This window comes from Muscardinus avellanarius (genome assembly GCF_963383645.1).
Source record: "Muscardinus avellanarius genome assembly, chromosome: 9".
Taxonomy (NCBI): Eukaryota; Metazoa; Chordata; class Mammalia; order Rodentia; family Gliridae; genus Muscardinus; species Muscardinus avellanarius.
The window spans coordinates 34,900,751-34,921,799 of NC_137795.1; positions in this window are offsets into that span (position 1 = coordinate 34,900,751).

A 21,049-nucleotide genomic window follows, 5' to 3' on the forward strand; every position below is an offset into this window, starting at 1 on the left:
TGTGTGTGGAATGCACTTCACCAGACATGGCCTTCATCTTGAACTTTGTAGCCTTCAGAGAAATGAGGACTATGTGAGTTTTTTGTTTGTTTGTTTGTTTATTGGCCACACAGTTTAGGATATTTTGTTATATCAGCCTGATGGGACAATGACAAAATATACACAGCTACATAATCTGAAAATAATAAACACTATAAAAATTTGGAAAATGTATGCAAGATTTTATATTGTTTATTTAAGCTATACTTCTAAGCATCTCTTGCACATTTCTCAATTCAGTGTTAACTATTTACTAAAATGCTCTGTGTCATCAGTACTTTTGCATTACAAATTAGTATCCTTTCAGATTACAGTCAGATTAGTCCTTCCCTTATTTATTAAATTTTGCTATATTTTTTCTTTAATTTTCAGTGTGGTTTTTGGACTAAAATTCTGAGGATAATAGCACAAATGAAAAAAAGTTTACACCATTTTAAAAAGCAGTATCTAAGTGCCATAGAAACATTCTTCTTGTATCTGGAAGTATATTTTATTTTTGATCATGTAAGAGGATATTTGAAAGAAGTATAAGTAGAAGCTTTGTTGCTAAATATTATTTCAGCATAGTATATACTTAATTTGATAGCAAATTTGTTTTATAGCCTCTCGAAACTTTATATTCCCATTTAATGGCTGCATTTAATATGGATATTAAATCTTCGCTTGCGCCCTTTTTACATAAGACACACTAGAAACTAAAATTTTCGTGTGTGTGTGTGTGTGTGTGTGTGTGTGTGGTACTGGGGTTCCTGGAAGCCCTTCTACCTCCAGGCTACACTCCCAGACCTATTTTATACTTTTTATTTGGAAACAGGGTCTCTTAAGCCAGAGAGGCTGGCTTTGAACCTGCTTGATCTTCCTGTCTCTGCCTCCCAAGCGCAGGGATTACAAGCCTGTGCCACCATGACTGCCTTAATTTCTTTTTTTTTAAATACAAAAGTCAGTTATATTTCTGTATACTAACAATGAACTATCAAAAAAATTTAGGAAAAGTCTAAAATTTTCATTTCTATAGATAAAAAGTTTTCATTCTTTTCTGTACTAGATGAGAGATAGCTTGGTAATTTTAAAGTGGTATCCAATTTCATTCATATTTTGTTTTTTCCACATGTAAAACCATTGTCACATAAATGTTAAACTGGTTTTGACTCACAAATAGATATCCTTATGATGAGAAAGATTTTTGTTTACTTGTTTTTCAAACTATAATCCCCAAATAGTTGAAAGCGCTGGGTTGACTGTTGATATGAGAGAAATGGGGGCCCTTGAGGCCCCAAGATAGCAAAAGGACCACAAGCATCACTTCTTATTCCTTCCACTGTGGAAATGTCCCCGAAGCCATGACAAGGTAGGCTGGCTGCAGTTTTACCTATCTATAAATGGAGGGAGGGCCTGACTTCTGCCTGGCTAAGGTCCCTCTGTAACAGTTGAGTACTAAATAGAGAGTTGAAATCAAGTAATAGAAAAATGAAAACTATTGATAAAGTTTCCTGGAAGAGGCAGTTCAACACAAAAAAATTGGATCCTGTATGTGTCAGGAATTTATGGAAAGTCTGCTTCATGAGGATGGTGTTTTCTTCAATGTTTTTAATAAATGTTTGCAACTCTTTTTCAGATTCATTATCTTGAGTGTCACAATCCCAATTCTCTTTTATATTTCTTAATTCTATAATCCACTGAATTTATGATGTTGAAATCAGCATCCCAAGCAGGGTTTTGAAGCACAGGCAGATGACTAGCTATAGGGCATGCACCCTGCCCTTAATACAAAGAATCATTGTTCAATAAAACAGAAAAATTTCAACAATGTGGATGAAACAATGTAGGTTTTGTATAAATAGAATTGATGAATATATTCTTTGATATGGTTTGCATACATCAAAATAGGGTATTAGGGGCTGACTGAATCAAGCAGCTATGATTCTTTTATTCCTTCTTTTTTGGTCCTGATTTTTTTAAAAACAATGTTCACAAAGTGTTTGGAAACCCTAGTCAAAAAGTCATCAATATTGACTTATTCTTTTAATTTGATGAACTGTGAGAGAACTTATTCCAGCCCTTTACTTCAGCCTTTCTATACTGCAATTTGTAGTTTGAGTAAATTGTCTTTTCCCAGTGAAGATGAGACCTGGGATTTAGTAGACCTTAGCAATGGTATAAAATAAGTAGTTTACTCTTGCATAAAATCTAGGCAATTTCTGTTAACACAAAGCATGTCATTTCAATTCATTGGGATAAATAGCAAGGAGTGAGATTATTAGATTGTACAATAAAAGTATGTTTATTTGGTAAGTAAATTTCAAACTGCTTTTACTAGTGGCTCTACAAATTTGCATTCCAACTATCAAAGAATGAGAACTCCTATTGCTTTATATCCTTGCAAATATTTGGTGTTGTCTAGCCAAATAATGGTGTTCTGAATTTTGCCTGCTTTAATAGGTGGGTACCGGTATTTCATCAAAGAGACAGGAAGATCGTGGTCCGTGGACAGCCTCAGCTACAACTTAGTGAGGCCCTTTGCAACTCTGTGAGGCTCTGTTTCAAAAATAAAGAATAAAATAAATAGGTCTGGGGGTGTAGCTCAGAGGTAAAATGCCCCTGAGTTCCATCCCCAGTACCACACACACCCATACACACACACACACACACACACACACACACACACACAAATTTATCATATATTTTATATAACAGTTCTTTATTGGATATGTCTTTTGCGAAATTTTATCCACATTTGTAGCTTGCCTTTTCATTCTATTTAAATTATCTTTCATAGAGTAGAATGTTAATTTTAATAAAATCTAATATTTCTTTATGAATAGTGTCTTTGGTATCATATATAAAAAATCATCACCATGTCCAAAGTCATGTAGATTTTTTCTATGCTATTTTCTACTAGTTTTATATTTTATACTTTATGTTCTTGTCTTTGATCCATTTTTAATTAATTTTTATAAAAAGTGTAAAGTTTGCATATAGGTTTATTTTTAAGCATGTGGATGTTCAGTTGTTCTAGCATCGTTTGTTGAAAAGACTCATTTTGCTGTACTGTATTCCCCTTATTCTTTGTTGATTGACTATATTTATGTGGAAAAATTTCTAAGTTACTTTTATTTCATTGATCTATTTGTCCATTCTTTCACTCATATTATACTGTCTGGATTACTGTAGCATTATAGTGAGTTTGAGGTCAGGTAGTATCAGTATTCCAATTTTGTTCTTCTCTTTCAATACTGTATTGTCTATTTTGGGTCTTTTGACTTTTCATATAAACTTAAGTCATTTCATCAATTTTCACAAGATAACTTTCTGGGATTCTGACTGAGATTACAGTGAATCTATAGATTAAGTTAGGATAAAATGACATCATGATAATATAGTTTTTTTTTCCCCTAAACTTGGGCTTTCTCTCTATTATTCTTGGACAGAATTCCTCAGGACATTATAGGGTTTTTTGTATAGATCTTGTACATATTTTGTTAGATTTTATCTAGGTATTTCAATTTTTGGGGTGCTAAGAGAAATGATATTTTGGTAGTACTGGATATTGAACCCAGGGGCATTCTACCTCTGCAATACACCTCCAGCCCTATTTTATTTTTATTTTGAAACAAGGAGGTCTTACTAGATTGATGAGAGTCTCACTACTTGCTGAGTCTGTCCTTGAACCTGCAATCCCCCTGTCTCAGCCTCCCAGATACTGGGATTAGAAGTGTGTACCACTACACCTGGCTGGTTTTGTGTTTTTAATTTCAAATTCCACTTGCTGGTGTATAGAAAAGTGATTAACTTTGGTGTAGTAAGCTTTTGTCTTACAGCCTTGCTATTAGAGGTTATGAATTCCAAAAGTTTTGTCAATCCTTTTAGAATTTATACATGAGCAATCATCTTATCTGTAAATAATGATAGTTTTACTTCTTTCATAATCTACATACTTTTTTTGCTTTAGTCTATTAGCTAGTGCTTTTAGTATGATGTTTAAAGGCATGTGAAGACGGTACATCTTTGTCTTGTTCCTGTTTATAGTGGGAGAGTCTTAGTTTCTCATCAAGTATGATGTTATTTGTATGTATTTTGTAGATATTTTTATCAAGTTGAGAAAATTCATTTATATATGTCCAAGAACAGGCAAAAATAATTTTAGATTTTTGAGTTTAGGAAGTGTTTGCCTTTAGATTATAACAATTAAGGCACTGCTATTCTCCTCTTTAAAAAGGTATCTCCTTCTGTAAGAAAAGTGAGCATGGATAGCTAACATTTGCTGAGGAGATAAATAAGCAAATAAATACAGATACGTGCTAAAGAAAGTGAAGAGAGCATGGCATATATTATATATCTATAGTGAGGAAAACACACTGAAAAAAAATGATCCTTTGTTTGGCAATCACAATCAATGGTGATTCCAAACTGCTGTTTGCCTTCTGGTACTGAAGGTACATGTCATAAAAGAGGTATTCCATCTCTAGTAAAGAATGCTATAGAGTCAGTTGATCATTGTGATCACTTCATCTCCAGTGAAAGAGGTTGTAGATTAGGCAGTTGATCATTATGACTGTTCAGTAATGCACAATTATGCAGTATTCCTCCCATACATTTACTTTAAAAGAACTCTGCCTACCATATCTATGGTTGCTCCACCACATTCTTCTAGCATTTGTTTTTTTCTTTATATTTCCCCTGCCCCAAAGGAGGCACTAACCATCAGCAGGCATTTGAAGACTTATAATTGGGATGGTTGAAATTGGACCATCTGGTTGAGGATATTTGGCTTCCTTAAGTACAGACATAATTTAGAATTATTTATAAATTGATTTTTGGTAGGTAGTCGAGAGGCAAATACTGAATGATTTTTTTAACATCAAGAGTATTTTTTTGGTAGCTATAATCTTAGACATCTAGGAAATTTCTTGCATATATTTAATAATGAGAGTAAAATTACCAATTAAAAGAAGATCCTCACTGCAGTGCTGTAGCAAATAACTACTGAAAGATTAAACTCTAAATTAAGTTCTACGTTAGCCCAATTTAGTTGTCTATCCATCCAAAAGGGGGATGAATTATACCGATCTGCCTGTGAAATATCCCTGAGGCCCTGGGATACATAATGAATCAAAAGTAAGTCTTCATCATCACTCTCTTTCTTAATTAACTTGTGACCAGAAAAAAAAATTATAATTATAAACAATTTTTAGAATCACAAATGTGTTTACAACACACTGTTAATGTGCAACAGACTAAGCAACCTCTAAGAAATGTATTCCTGATTGATGAAAAAACAACTCAAATTCACTTAATCTTTATTCTCAAAATTCTTAGCTTGGTCACCAGACCTCTGCAAGTTGCTAGCTGTCAGGTTATATCATCTGTAAGAGAATCAACTGATCTTGACTAATTGAATTCTCCAGACTGGCTAGGGTACAATTTGGAGTTTCCTTTGAGAAGAGCTATTTGAAATCAACTCCTGAGTATTTAGGATTTAGTATCTAGGAGATAATTATCTTGTTCTTTTTTATTCAGGACTTTGTCTCTCCTTATCTGTTACTCCTTGTTTTGTGGCCATTTCACTCACTAATTGAACCAAATAGGAGATGGACAAGGTAAGAAAAGAGAAGACACTTAATTGGCCAATTGAATAGCTGTATACTCTGGACCCTTTACTATTCAAACAATATAAGACATGTAGAAACAATATTAATCAACTGCTTCTGAAAAATGCTATTTAGGACAGTAAGAAAAATTACATTTAAATTTGAAACTTAGGGAAAGAAAATTTAGTAGAGAAAATATGTTTTTTTTTTTTTTTTGCAGTACTGGAGATGGAACCCAGTGACATTCTAACTCTGAGCTACACCCTCAGCCCAATTTTTTATGCTTTATTTTGAAACAGGGTCTCGCTGAGCTGCAAAGGACCTCACTAAGTAACTGAGGCTGGCCATGAACCTCGATCCTCCCGCCTTAGCCTCCCGAATACTGGGATTACAAGCGTGCCCCACCATGCCTGGCTTGAAAATATGCCTATTTTCTAATCTTCAAATTCGTGATTCAGCCGGGCGTGGTGGCACAAGCTTGTTCCCCGCGCTTGCGAGGTGGAGACAGGAGGATCACGCTGGTTCAAAGCCAGCCTTGCTGGCTTAAGAGACCCTGTTTCCAAATAAAAATATAAAAATAGGTCTGGGAGTGTAGCCCAGAGGTAGAAGGGTTTCCAGGAACCCCAGTACCACCAAAAATAAAAATAAAAATAAAGAAATAAAAAAATTCATGATTCAATTTCAAGATGATGGTATCGTAAATAGTCAAATTTTAAAAGCCATTCTTTAACTTTCCTGGTTTGTGTGTAAAAAAATTTCTTGGGTTACATATTTGAAAAATGTGTAATTTATCCAAAGAAAGGTGTATCCTTGAGAATGAACATATTCATGTTCAGTAAATTTCTCCTTTTCTTTAACCATGAAAATATATATGATCCTTTGAAAAATAGGAGCTTAAATAAAACTAATGTTTAATCAAAAGGATGCCCAATTATATATGTTTAAAACAAATGTGTATAGCCATAAACATAGGAGAGAAATTGTGAGGCAATCTGAATAAGCGAGGAACTTAAAACACTGGAAATAAATTCAACACAAACCCTCATTTCCCTACCTCCCCCCCCCAGTATTTTCCATATTGAAAGAAACCAAAACACTTTTTGTTAAATTCCATCAAATCAATGATTGAATACGTGCCTCAAAATTGTTAATGTGCATAAATATTAAAATATTCTCAACACACTAAGTATATATGAGTATGTAGGATATAGCAGGGAGTCTTCTGCCCCTGGAGATGCTGTAGAGATACAGACAATTACCTTTCCACAGAACATTCATTATGGGACAAAATGACTAAGGAATACACGTATGGGAAAGACTTGACAGTGCAACAATAGAGAATAGAGCACAAAAATTGCCTTCCTGATTAACTGCCAAACTTCCAACATTTCTGTGGGTGGCAGGTTGATTGCCTAGACAGGTATAAATCATGCATTCTCTCAGTACATGCTTTGCCTTTTTACTGATAAAAATGCTTGGGGGCACACAAGTTGGTACTGGTTGGAGCCCCTCAAACACTATCACTTTTTTGCTGGAAAGGAAGGGCAGCCTTGCAAATAGAAGGCCACCCTTCCTTCATAAGAACTTTTTTTCAAAGGAATTCTTAAGGGACAAAGCACTGTGTTACCCACTGTAGGGAGTGCAATAAAAGTATAAGGCAGGCAGGGAGTTGCCTTTCCCTTCCTGTTAAGGGCAATTTGGCAGAAGAAGATGATATAAGCACAGGAAATCATAACCAATGCTAGTATAGAGATTTCTTTACAGTTCATGAGAAATTGTCATATACATAAATATTCTGAAAGGAGTACTGTGAGGTAGATCAAGAAAATGATATTATTATGATCAATTTATAGAAGAAGAAACTGAGCTCAGTAAAAACAAAAGACTTGCAAAAACCACAGGGCCAAGGATGAAGCAAGATTTAGCTTAATTCTTTCCACTTTATGATCATTTATTTTTTTTGCCACATCTTTCTCTTTTCTATAATAATGTTAATTACATAGAGAACCTCATTCATTTATTCATATAGGTAACAAACATCTTTTATTTGACAGCTGCTGTAAAAATGCTGAGATACAAAAATGAGTTCCTGTCTGCTCTCAAGATGTCTGTCCAAATCTGAATAGCAGTTTATCTCTCACAAAATTCTTTATAAAAATGATATGATCATCACTATATCCTATGCAGTTATTATTAGTTACATTTTGCAGGTGAGAAAACTGGCTTAGAGGAATTTAATAACTCAGATAAGATCAGAAAAATAGTAAGGAATCAGGAAAATTCAGGCATTAGTTATGTGTAAAATGGACACTAGCTGTAAAGTTGTCGGACATGTTTCCTAGCACTACAGAAGTTTCAGCATGCACTAGCATAATTTTTAGAATACATTTCTAAAAAGTTTATTAATATTCATGTGCTATTGTGCTAATGTAAAAACACTACAAACTCACAAAATTAACATTTAAATTGATGAAATGAAAAGTAAATACAATTAGAAGCGTTACTACTGACTTCCTGTTATTCTAATAAATTATTTCGCATATGCTTGAGGGTACACATACCTTTCTTTGGAGATCACTGTTGTAATAGACATGAATTCTAAACAAGTATTAAAAGAGAAATAGTCAATATGGTAGGTGGTACAGTGGAAGTAGTACTTGTATTGAGTTTTAGGTGTGTACTAACCTGTGGGTGAATAATAATCAATCTAACAAAATGTGATCTTCAGACAACAAATGTAAATGTTTACAATCAAGCACAGTGAGATACAGATTTTTCGTACTCACTGGTACAAGTTTGTTTCTGGGTTACACTTTTTAGCTTTTTGGTAATCTGTGAGTTAAAAAGTTTGAATGCCAATAATTCTATGTAGATGAAAATTGAACAAATAAATGTCTATTCTACAAGCACAGTAAAAATAAATACTTAAATTTCATTTTATTTGTGACAATCAACACTGATCCTTTTTATTTTTTTGTTTTTTATTTTTATTATTTTTTAAATCATACATCACTTTGGAATAAAAGACTTGAGAGGATATACAAGCACATATCATCCAATAAGCCCTCATCCAATCCCCATCCCATTCCCTCTCCCTCCCTCGATCCCATGCTTAATTGGTGATTATCTTTGATATAATTGTTTACGCACCTCATGAGTTTTAAAGAGATTCCATCCCCCCCCATCTCCTCCCCTCTGATTGGTCACCTTAATTGCTTTTCAATAGGGCCCTTTCTACTACTGGACCTCCTCCTGTTACCCCTTTCCTCCTAGTTCTTGCTAATTAGGGGAAGCATCTGGATTTTATTTTCTGTGCTATTTCTCTGTGCATGCCACATTGCAAGTTCCGATCCCACTCTTGATGGCCCCAGTAGAGGCCTGGCCACCCGGAGGACTCTGATCCCAACCTTGCTGGCTTAGGCAGCGGCCTTGCCTCATGGGAGGCCCCAATCCTGGCCTCGCTGGCCCCCGCACTGAACTAACCCATCGACTGGCCCCTCTCCTGACCTCAGAGGCCCCAGCACCGGCCTAGCCTCATGACAGGCTCCGATCCCGGCCTCGCTGACCCTGGCACCAGCCTAACCCCTCGGCAGAGTTTGATCCCGGTCTTGTATGTCCCAGCACCAGTTCTTCCTCATGGCAGGTTCCGATCCCAAACTTGCTGGCCCTGGCACTGGCCTAACCTCTCAGCTGGTGCTGATCCCTGCCTCAGAGGCCTCAGTAGTGGCCTTGCCTCATGGCAGGCTCCTATTCCGACCTTGTTGGCCCTGGCACTGACCTCACCCCTCGGCAGGATCCGATTCCTGCCTGGGAGGCCCCATCACCAGCCATACCTCAAGGCAGGCTCTGATCCCGGCCTCGCTGGCCCCGGCACCAGCCTAACCCCTCAGCAGGCTCCAATCCTGGCCTCAGAGGCCCCAGCACAGGTCTTGCCTCACAGCAGGCTCAAATCCCAGCCTCAATGGCCCCAGCACTGGCCTAACCCCTTGGCAGACTCTGATCCCGGCCTTGGAGACCTCAGCATTGGTCTTGCCTCGCAGCAGGCTCCGATCCTGGCCTCGCTGGCTCCGGCGCTGGCCTAACCCTTCTGCAGGCTCCAATCCCGGCCTCAGAGTCCCCAGCACTGGCCTTGTCTCACAGCAGGCTCTGATCCCAGACTCCCTGGCCCCGGCACCAGCCTAAACGCTCTGCAGGCTCCAATCTCGGCCTCGGAGGCCCCAGCACCACCCTTGCCTCACAGCAGGCTCCGATCCCGGCCTTGCTGGCCCTGGCACTGACCTAACCCCTCGACAGGCTCTGATCCCGGCCTCAGAAGTCCCATCACCTGCCTTGCCTTACGGCAGGCTTAGATCCCGGCCTCACTGGCCCCGGCACTGGCTTCACCCCTCAGCAGGCTCCGATCCGAGCACCCTCTTCACCCAGCAGGTTGTCCCACGTTCCCAAGGGTGCGTGGTGGTAGTATTCTGCCTCTGAGGTAGTTTCTTCAAAAGTTGCAGGTGTATTACATCAGATCTCTGCCTCCTCTGAGTACTTACCGCTGCCAATGCGACTGTCTCCACCATTTCAAATCTTTCCTAAGCTCTTTTCCCATACCGCATAATGTCCAGTGTTCCTAAGCATGCACGACAGTAGCATTCGACCTTTGGGGTAATTTCTTCAGAGGATCAGGGTGGGTTGGATCAGATGTCTGCCTCTCCCAAATCCAAATCTCCACCGCCATCTCGGCCACTGCTGCTGCCACCGCCTTCCTCTTAGGTCTCCGCTAGACTCTCTCCTTACAGGTGATGTCCGGGATTCTTAACAATGTAGAGAAGCAGCAGTCCTCCTTCACGGGAAATTTTTCTAAAAGTTCCAGTTCAGATGTATATGTTTTGTCTGCATCTCCAATATTCTAGCTGCCGCCTCGGCCATCTTAACCCCTCTCGAATATTTTTTTTTGTTTCCTTTTTTTTTTTTTAAATAAGAGAAGAGAGTATGTGTGGTTTGGGGAGGATGTGGGATCAGGCACTCCATAGTGATGAAAAAAAAAATTTTTTTTCTGGCTGGGAGGGAGGTCTCCTAAGGGTGCCCCACCTGCGCCCACCCACCCGCCTGGAGTTGGGGCCTTCTGGGTGTAAGGGGGTCGCCTAAGGGTGCCCGCCCATGCCTGCCCATCCTCCCGGGGTGGGGCCATGTGGTGGGGACCTCCGAGGCCTTCCCAATGGAGGGGGGTCTCCTAAGGGTGCCCCGTGCGCACCCGGCCACCATGCCGGGTAGGGGCCAAGAGGCCCGGACCTCGGAGGCCAACACTGATCCTTTTTAAGACTCAAAAGGGGGAGCCTTTGAAACTTGAAAACACTCCACTAGCTATTAATATAATTTGTGCTGTCATAAAACTCTACCAATCTGTAAAAGCAGTTTCCATTCATGAAGAAGAGATCACTTATCCCTCCACAACAAACTCTTTAGCTGAGTTCCATTTTAATTACTTTTTTTCATAATGTGTACAAACACTCCCTTCATGGAAATTATTTTCCACTTCAAAGACTGTAATAATGAAATTTAATTTTAGATGTTAGCTTGGTAAATATGTCTTACCAGAAAAAACAGAAAATTTTAATTCATCATTTCTTTGAAGGGTCTGAAATATGTAATTTAGGACTACACATTTTTTTAAAACTCCAAGCCTAAAATACACATACATCCACCACACTTACACAGGGACATATACACCCTCCTCCTCTGAATAATAAATGAAAACTTCCATCTGTATCATTGCATTACCAAATTTCAGAAGGCAAAATTTATAGTGTATTTTTTTTCTGGGCATAGTGACTCCTGTAATTTTGCAACATGTTGGCCTTGGCCTCTATTAAGTCAGGACAAATTATTAGAATAATAAAAATATGTTTTTTAAAGAATAATGATGTCTCCATGCTGGACTTTGGTCTTTGAAAAACTAATTGAACATATTTAAGTCTTGAAAAAAGGTTTTTCAAAGTTCAACAACAAAGAACATTCAAAATTGAGTCACTATGCAATTTTGGGGAATATTTCATCATGATTCTAGAGCTCAATTTCAATTTATTTAACACATCTATTCAAGAAGAGGTGTATTTTTTGGCTTATGTAATAAAACCTTTGAGATGACTTTTTTCTTTTCTTTTTTTTTTTTTTTCATGGTACTGGGGTTCCTGGAAACACTTCTACCTCTGGGATACACTCCCAGGCCTATTTTATACTTTTTTAAAAAAAAAATTGGAAACAGGATCTCTTAAGCCAGTGTGGCTGGCTTCAAACCTGCGCGATCCACCGTCTCGGCCTCCCAAGTGCGGGGATTACAAGTGTGCGCCACCACGTCCGGCGAGATGACTTTTTTTAAATATGTGGTGTTGGAGATTGAACCCAAGGGCTAGAACAGTTGAGATGATCTTTGAAATAAGTATTGGAAAATAGCAAAAGGTTAAATTCAGGTAAAAAATAAATTAATAGAAACATTTGGAGGGAAATTTAATTTTTACTATGGGATGCTGATGAAAGAGCTATTATTAAAGAGAGTCAGGTGTGGTGGTGGATGCCTGTAATTCCAGTACTTGGGAGATAGAGACTGGAGGATAGCAGGTTTGAGGCCAACTTCAGCAACTTAGTGAGACCATGTTTCAAAATTAAATTAAATTAAATTAATTGAAAAATTAATTGAAAAGAAACCCCAGTGGAGTGATATAGGGAGTCTTGGTAGTGAGGAGGACGGAGAAGTACTGAAAGAAATATTTCCAGTGATGTTATGTACATATTTGAATGATCAATGCCAACCTTCATATCATCTATGGGGAAGGGGAGGGAGTAAGGAGAGAGCCAAGGGGAAGCTTACTGTGTGCTGTGTGCATGTATCTTAGATATCTATTTATCTATCTGTCTAAAGATAAATGTTATCTTAATTTCTAAGACATATGTAGTTTTCAATTCCTCTGAACTTACTGCTTCTCTGTTTGTACAGGAAAGTTTGCACTAGGAAATATCGCTCATTGTGCATTGGAGAATTATTTATTGTGACACTCCTAAAAAGGCATTAAAGAGCTGAACCTCTTTATAAGAAGTACCAAAAACAGAGAAGAAATACTGGAAATCAAGTGTAGGTATGACAGACCTGGGGTCACAGCCCCTAACTTCCTTTGCCAATTCAGTAACTTCAGGATCTGTATTTGTTAAAAGGGAACAATAATAATCTGTTTCAAAAAGCAGTTATGATGCCTGAAATATTCATATATTTAAACATATTGACAATGAAATACATATAATTAGCTGTGATTATCCAACAAGTAGATATCACCATAGTGGACTTCCCCCTTGATTCAGTGCTCAACTCATTGTACAGCACTGTCTTCTGTTTATCCCAATTAACTCTAAGTTGTTAGATCAGGGTTTCTACCCGTTTATATATTGAGCATGGTATTACCAACATAGTTGTTCATCAGAATGAACACTTCCATGCTCCTTTCTCAGATTACGATTTAGCATCTGCATCTCTAAAAATTTACAAATGATCCTCAATTTGAAAACTACTAATCTGGTATATGTGTTAAGTATTACTGTGTAAGCCTTCTTTGCTGCCACTTGTGGTACAATTAGAAGCTGGAGTATATCAGGTAATGGCAAAAGTCAGTCACTTCCTACCCTACTCTTCCCTATCTGTTGATGGGTTTTCTCTGTTCTCTGTTTTCTTTCCTTTCTTTTTGTTTGCTTGGTTTTTTTTTTTTGTGTGTGTGGTACTGGGGTTCCTGGAAACCCTTTTACCTCCGAGCTACACTCTCAGACCTATTTTATATTTTTCTTTGGAAACAGTCTCTTAAGTCAGCGAGGCTGGCTTCGAACCTGCGCAATCCTCCTGTCTCTGCCTCCCAAATGCGGGGATTTCAAGCTTGTGCCACCATGCCCAGTGTTAAAGCAAGTTTGTGCATTTCCAGCATAGAGTTGGCTTCCTTTCTAACATAGCATAGCCTTGATGTTTAGAAATTTCTGGTTGGCTCAGAATGAATATAAATAAATATATTATATATAAATAATATATAACATATATATGATATATATTACATGTTATATATTATATATATGGAGAAAAAAGTCCATAGCCTTTTGCAGAAATATTTCTATTTTAGAATAAATAGGCATAATGAATTGAATATAAAATAAATGGGGGCATAATTGTTTAATTCAGTGTTTTTCCTTTTATACTTTTATTGGTGCATTATAATTTTACAACATGGTGGGATTCCACGTAACATATTTATATATGCATACATCACTTTTATGTTTCCCTTTGCATTTCACCCACTCCCTCCTCATCCCTCTCTTTACTTGGTAGTGAGATTGGTAGTGATACCTTCAAACACACACAAGTATTATTTCAACTATTTCCTTTCTAAATCTTCATTTTTCTTCTTCTCCATTCCTCCCAGAATGTCCTTCCACTATTCTACTGTTCTCTCCATTTATCTGAAGTCACTTTTGTTTTCTATTTTCTCTCTAGCTTTGACATATATGAGGAAACATTCAACTCTTGATTTTCTGAGACTGGATAATTTTACTTGGCATGATATTCTCTAGTTCCATCCATTTTCCCTCAAATGACATAATTTCATTCTTCATGGCTGAGTAAAATTCTATGTGTGTACATACCACATTTTTTATCCATTTTTGAAGGACACCTAGACTAGTTCTATAATTTGGCTATTGTAAACCATGCTGCTATAAACATGAATATGAATGTATCACTATAGTATTCTGACTTTAATTCTTTTGGAAAGATACCAAGGTAGCATTTATTATTGCTTGTATTTTTGATGACTGCTTACTAATTGGAATTAGATGGAATTTCAGTGTAGTTTTTATTTGCATTTCCCTAATTGCTAATGATGCTGAGCACTTTTTCATATAGTTGGTCACTGTAGTTCTTATTTTGAGAAGTGTCTATTTAGCTAGACATGGTAGAACATTCCTGTAATCCTAGTACTTGGGACGCTGATATAGAAGGGTTATAGGTTTTGAAGCCAACATGAACAATCTAGTGAGGTTCTTAGGAATTTAGTGAGACCCTGTTTCAAAATAAAACTACAATAAGGCAAGGGGAGTAGCTCACAAATAGAATGCCCCTGGGTTCAATACGCTGTGACACACACACACACACACACACACAGTCTATTCAATTAAATTGCCCATTGTTTGGTAGGACTATTTGCTTTTTTTTTTTTTTTTAGCATTTTTTGTGTTCTTCAAACATTCTACATATTATTCCTTTATCAGGGCAAATATTTTCTCCCATTCTGTAGGCTTTCTTTTCACTCTTGTTTTCTTTGTAGTACAAAAGCTTTTTAAAATGATGGCATCCCATTTATTGAGACTTCATTTTATTTCCTAAGTGTTTCATTTTATCAGTTTAATTTCCTGAGAGTGTGGTACTTTGGCTCCCTTTCTAACATCACATAGGCTTTTAAGTTCAGAAATTCTTGGCTGGCTCAGTATACATCTCTAGGTGGAGAAAAAGGAGTCCTTATCTTTTGGCACTGATTTTTTTTATTTTAGAATAAATACAACAGTTGAATATAAAGTAAATGGTGGTATAATTTTTAAATTTAATGTTTATTTAAATTTGGTACATACCTGAATCACTTAAGGAAGCGCATTAAAAATGCAGATTTCTGCCAGGGAGGCAGAGACAGGAGGATCGATCAGGTTGGAAGCCAGCCGTGCTGGCTTAAGAGACCCTGTTTAAAAAAAAAAAAAAAAAAAAAAAAATATATATATATATATATATATATATATATATATATAGAGAGAGAGAGAGAGAGAGAGAGAGAGAGTGAGAGAGAGAGAGAGAGAGAGAGAGAGAGAGAGAGAGAGAGAGAGAGAGAGAGAGAGGTTTGGGAGTGTAGCCCAGAGGTAGAAGGGCTTCCGGTAACCCCAATACCACCAAAAAATAAAAAATAAAAATAAAAAATGCAGATTTCTGAGACTACTCCAGATCTACCAAATAAAAATTTGTAAATGCCAAGACTTATTTTTCATGCAGTTATATAAAGTATAAGCTACTATATAAAAAGGTTCATCCCTAAGCAATTCTTATGGAATGTATTTATTTATTTATTTATTTATTTATTTATTTATTTATTTATTTGGTGGTACTGGGGTTCCTGGAAACCCTTCTACCTCTGGGCTACACTCCCAGACACCCAGACACCTTTTTTTTTTTTTTTTTTTTTTTTTGGTGGTACTGGGGTTCCTGGAAGCCCTTCTACCTCCGGGCTATACTTTTTTTTTTTTTTTTTAAACAGGGTCTCTTAAGCCAGCACAGCTAGCTTCGAACCTGCACGATCCTCCTGTCTCTGCCGCGCAAGCACGAGGATTACAAGTGTGTGCCACCATGCCTGGTGTTATTTTTTATATTTTTATTTGGAAACAGGGTCTCAAGCCAGAGAGAGAGGCTGGCTTCGAACCTGTGCGATCCTCCTGTCTCCACCTCCCAGCCTGCCAAGCGCTGGGATTACAAGCATGTACCACCATGCCAGCTCTGGAATGTTAACTTTAACATAATTATGTTAAATTTATCTTTCAGTCCAAGGGTAAATATTCACTATTTTTCCCATTTTAGATATACAGTAAAAACAAAGTAGATAGTTGAGACAGTTGATAATTAACATTGCAAGAGATACCAAGAAAATGAAAGATAATAATCTTGTTACGTGGTATTATCTATTCTGAATTATTTACAGAAAGACCTTAATTCTGTGTACTTTATTTCTTATGTACAAAAATGAGTGCTGGGGATGTAACTCTGTGGTAGAGCATTTGCCTAGCATGTATATGTACAAGGCTCAGGGTTCAATCCCAAGAACTGCAAAAACCAAAATAAAACAAAAATGATCAGTCTTATGTGTAAAAATTAGTTAAAAATCAGAGGTTAATAGAGTATAATTTGTATGATATACACAATAATTCATAAGGCTGACAAAATGCTGGGGCTGGTCTATGAAAGATAATTTTTTTAGCTCCAATTTCCACAAAAATAAAGAGTAAATAACTATGCTATTCATTCCCATTGATGAGAAATATTCCACTCCATCTCTAGAAATGGTATTATAGCAATAGTGTGGTTGTGGAGGAGAAGAATAAGTGATGGTGCTAATTATATTTAAATTAACACTGGAAAATTTAAATAGATAGAAATTCTCTACAAACAAAAGAAATATGTAAATCTTTCAGGGCACACTGACATTTCAAACAAACAAAAAGCAAGTTTGTAGTATTTCAGATCTAAAGATGAAAGCCACTTTGATTCGATATGCAGTTTTATATACATTAAAAATACAGATAGCTGGGTGTGGTGGCGCAAGCTTGTAATTCCAGTGCTTGGGAGGCGGAGACAGGAGGATCTCACTGGTTGGAAGCCAGCCTTGCTGGCTTAAGAGACCCTTTTTCCAAATAAAAAAAATATAAAATAGGTCTGGGAGTATAGCCCGGAGGTAGAAGGGTTTCCAGGAACCCCAGTACTACCAAAAAAAAAAAAAAAAGTACAGATAACTGGACCTTATACACTATGATAGTTTATAACAGGATTGCAGAATACAGTATTAATAGTCAATTGCTTTCTGTATACCAGAAATAAAGAAGTAGAATTTGAAATAAACACAATGCCATTGCTGTGCTTAAACTGTTTGTGTCTCCTGAGAGCCCATATGTTAAAGAATTAAACCCTACCTTGGTGTTAGGAGGTGCTATGGACCTTAAAGAGGTGGGGCTTTGTGGGAGGTCCTTAGATCATGGGATGTGTCTATGAAAAAGGTTGTGAGACCTTAATCTTTTTATTATTATTATTATTATTATTATTATTAATTTTTTTGGGGGGGTGGGTCTCTTAAACCAGAGAGGCTGGCTTTGAACCTGCCCAGATCCTCCTGTCTCCACCTCCCAAGAACAGGGATTACAAGCTTGCGCCACCATGCCTGGATCTCCTTAATCTCTTTATATGTTCTGTGGTTTGAAAAGAGTCAGTTTTACTCCTATATGTGCCCCAGCCATGAAGTGGTGTTACCTGCATTTCCTCACCAGAGGTAAAACAAAGCCTACTTCCCCCACCCCCATACTAGACTTTGACCTTCCAAAACTCTAAGTTCAATATAACTATTCTTTTTATAAGTTAGCTGCCTCAGGTATTTTGTTGTAGTAATGTAAAGCTATCTAATATAATCACTTATATTCAAACCACTCAGAATGAAATATCTAGGTATAAATCTATCAAAATATGTACGTGATCTATACCAGAAAAGCTACAAAGCTGATGCAAATGATCCCAAAAGAACTATAAACATAGATGTTTCATGTTCATGGAAAGACTCAATATTGTGAGGATGTCAGTCCCTCCCAACTTGATTTGTAAATTAAATGCAATCTAAATAAAAATCACAGGGTTATGTAGTTAGACACTACTTGTTCTGTGTTCTTACCACAGAAAGCTGTTGCTGAAAGCTGCTAGTCTCTCACATGAAATGACATGGAGTCAGAAATGATAACTAGAGAAAATCATTACATTTAACATTTAATATTTGGGGCAGCTGGAGAGGAGGTCATGCAACTCTTCTCTCCCCCTGAAGCCAGTTCTTTTATAGAAGGTTTAAACAGGCATCATAAAAAGTGATTAAATAAGCCGGGCGTGGTGGTGCACGCTTGTAATCCCAACATTTGGGAGGCTGAGACCAGAGAATCGCAGTTCGCAGACAGCTTCAGCTACTTAGTGAGGCCATCTGCAACTCAGTGAGACCCGGTTTCAAAATAAAGAATAAAAAAATAGGGCTGGGGTGTAGCTTGGAGGTGAAATGCCCCTGGGTTCCATCCTCAGACCCCCCCCCCCCAAATGATTAAATACAGGAACCAGCAAATTGTCACCAGTCAAGATAAGGAAAGATAGCAGGGCACTCATGGGACAAGTCTAGAGAAAGGAAGGGTTAAACATTATTGGTAAAGTTGGGCATGGTGGCACACGCTTGTAATCCCAGCATTCAGGAGGCTGAGACCAGAGGATCACAGTTCATGGACAGCCTCAGCTACTTAGTGAGGCCCTCCACAACTTAGTGAGACCCTGTTTCAAAATAAAGAATAAAAAATAGGGCAGGGGGTGTAGCTTGGAGGTTGAATGCCCCTGGGTTTCATCCCCAGACCCGCAAACAAATAAACAAACAAAAACACATTATTGGTAGATGGAGAAGACATCAAAGTCCACCCTCTTATCAATTCCATCAGGTCTCTTAGAAGTCTTTCTGCTTGTGGACAAATTTCCTCCAGCTAGTACTGTGTACTTCAGCTGGGCTGGTCTAAGATGTTAATAATCTCAGTGTGTGGTTCTAAGATGGCTTCCAAAAGAGTTCTTTTGTGAATTTTGACAGACTAATTCTAATATTTATATGGAAAAACATTAGACCCCAAATAGACATAAAATATGGAAGAACAAATTGGAGGACTGACACTACCTGACTTGAGACATATTATAAACCTATCATCATCAACACAGTAGGGTTTTGGTGCAAGGATTTATAGACCAAGTGGAACAATATAAAGGACCCAGAAATGGATTCACATAAAAACAGATCTTTGAAAAAGCAAAGGCAATATGTGACGGGCCCCGCCCATCAGCCAGTAAGTCCGAGAGCTAAGATGGCGCTGAGCGGAAATCTTCCCCAGAGCACTTAGGTGGTAAACAGCTTTCAGGAAGTGACGACAAGAGCATGAGATACACGGGAACACCGCATGCCATAGGGCAACAGCCAATGGACTGGCTGTTGCCATGAGTTGTGCACGTGAACAGTCTGCTGATTGGCTGTTGGGCTCTACATAAGGGGAAGATTTCTGGGGGGAGGAGGAGAGAAGAGAAGATTTACGGGAAGAAGATTTGCGGGAACTGTACAAGAACCTGGGGTAATAAAACTGCTTGAGGAAGATCGTGTAAGAGTCGTCACTGCGCGCGACAAGTGGTTGGCCCGTACGGGGACCTTCGCTTTGATCAGAACCTCGGCAGTCCAGGGCAGCCGGCTGGTAAGTACTCCTTGACTCCGAAAAGGGAGGAGGAGGCTCCGTTTACGGAGGGTTATTTTCCCCGATCAAAGGGGGCTCCATTAAGGAGGATATTTAGTAAATAAGGCTCGCGGATAAGCGAGGCTCGCGGAAAAGCGAGGAACAGCGCTGTATTTTCCCCGATCAAAGGGGGCTCCATTAAGGAGGATATTTTTTAGTGTAAGTAAGTTAGAGAATCGGGCTGGTCCTGATTCGACAAGATGGGAAATAGTCCATCTCACCCATTGCATAAAGCATTGAAAGCTTTGTTGAAAAGTAGAGGCCTAAAGCTTAGGGACAAGACAATACAAGATTTTCTCGAACAAATAGATAGGGTAGCGCCATGGTTTACAGTATCAGGGAATCTTTCTTTAGCAAGCTGGGATAAATTGGGAAGAGACGTAGAACGCGCCGAAGAACAAGGTATTGTCACAGGAGGGACTCGGCCGCTTTGTCGGCTGATTCGTGCCTGTTTGGAAGAAAGGCGCTTTAGAAAATTTGTGCAGGAGGGCCAGGCAGCTTTAGACGGTGTAAAAGAGGAACGTTCAACTTCCTCTAAAGTGGCCAGTGAGGAGGATTCAGAGTCAGAGGGGGAGGATGAATCTGAGGAGGAATTAGAGGCCATTTGTAAACAAGTGAAAGCTTTTGAACTGATTAAAGAGGAAATTTCGCCTCCTCCGTATAACCCTTCTGCGCCCAGAGCAGGAGAAGGTGTCTCTTTTAGTAGTCAGATGTGGAGAGATGCGGGAATTTTTTTAGCAAATCAAGCTTTCCCAGTTTTCCAGCTGCAGGAGGGGGGAAATCGTTATCATGAGCCTTTGGACTTTAAAATAGTTAAGCATCTCGCAGAGTCAGTTCGCACATATGGGTCGTCAGCTGCTTTCACTATAGCAATAATAGAGAGTTTACATCGCTATGCCATGACCCCAGGAGACTGGCAAAATTTGGTTAGGGCCACCTTAAATCCTGGCCAATATTTGGATTGGAAAGCTTATTATATAGAATATGCCACTGAACAAGCTGCACGTAATCGAGCAGCAGGAAATTCAGCCTGGGATATAGACATGCTGATGGGCCAAGGACGATTTGCTAATCAACAGCTTGGGTATCCACAACAGGTGTATGAACAAATCAACAGACTCGCTACCCAGGCCTGGAAGGCCCTCCCTAACAAAGGAGAGGTATCTGGTAACCTTACAAAGATTACTCAAGGATTGACTGAACCCTTTTCAGACTTCGTTGCCCGTCTAGTAGAGGCTGCGGGAAGAATTTTTGGGGATTCTGACGCGGCCATGCCGCTCATTAAACAATTGGTCTATGAGCAATGCACTAAAGAATGCAGACAG